The sequence below is a fragment of the Tupaia chinensis genome, unplaced genomic scaffold (genome assembly GCF_000334495.1).
Source record: "Tupaia chinensis unplaced genomic scaffold, TupChi_1.0 Scaffold145396_1, whole genome shotgun sequence".
Taxonomy (NCBI): Eukaryota; Metazoa; Chordata; class Mammalia; order Scandentia; family Tupaiidae; genus Tupaia; species Tupaia belangeri.
The window spans coordinates 5802938-5803411 of record NW_006205257.1 but is presented as its reverse complement, the minus strand read 5'-3'; positions in this window follow the sequence as shown (position 1 = coordinate 5803411).

Here is a 474-nt window from a genome sequence, read left to right as displayed (position 1 = left end):
GCCGTCACTCACGGCCGCTGCTTGCTGGCTCGCTGGTGCGCTCTCCGCGCCACAGGCACCTGCTCACCCGGCGCTGTGCGCTCACTTCTCGCTCACACACTGCAGACTCCCAGCGTCGCCGTCACCCGGCCTCGTCCCCGGCCCGGCACAGCGCTCCGCCCTTCTCCCAGGCCCCCAGCGCCCACCCACCCGCCATGGCCCGGGCCTGGGCCAAAGAGCGGTGCAGCTCGTTGCCCAAACCCGGGTAAGGAGTTGAGGGCTGGGGTTGCTGAGAGAGCCGCGGGACATATGGGAAGCAGGGACCAGCAGCAGTCTCAAGCGATGGAGACTGGGAAGAAGCCAGGGAGAGTTTGGGTGGGAGGACCCCCAACCAAAGCGGGTATGGGGCGGGGCTGCGCTCCAAAGATAGAGACGGTGGTTCCTCCGAGCGACCCCGCTGGAGGGAGGGGGCGCGCTCCCGGGCGGGGGCGATGC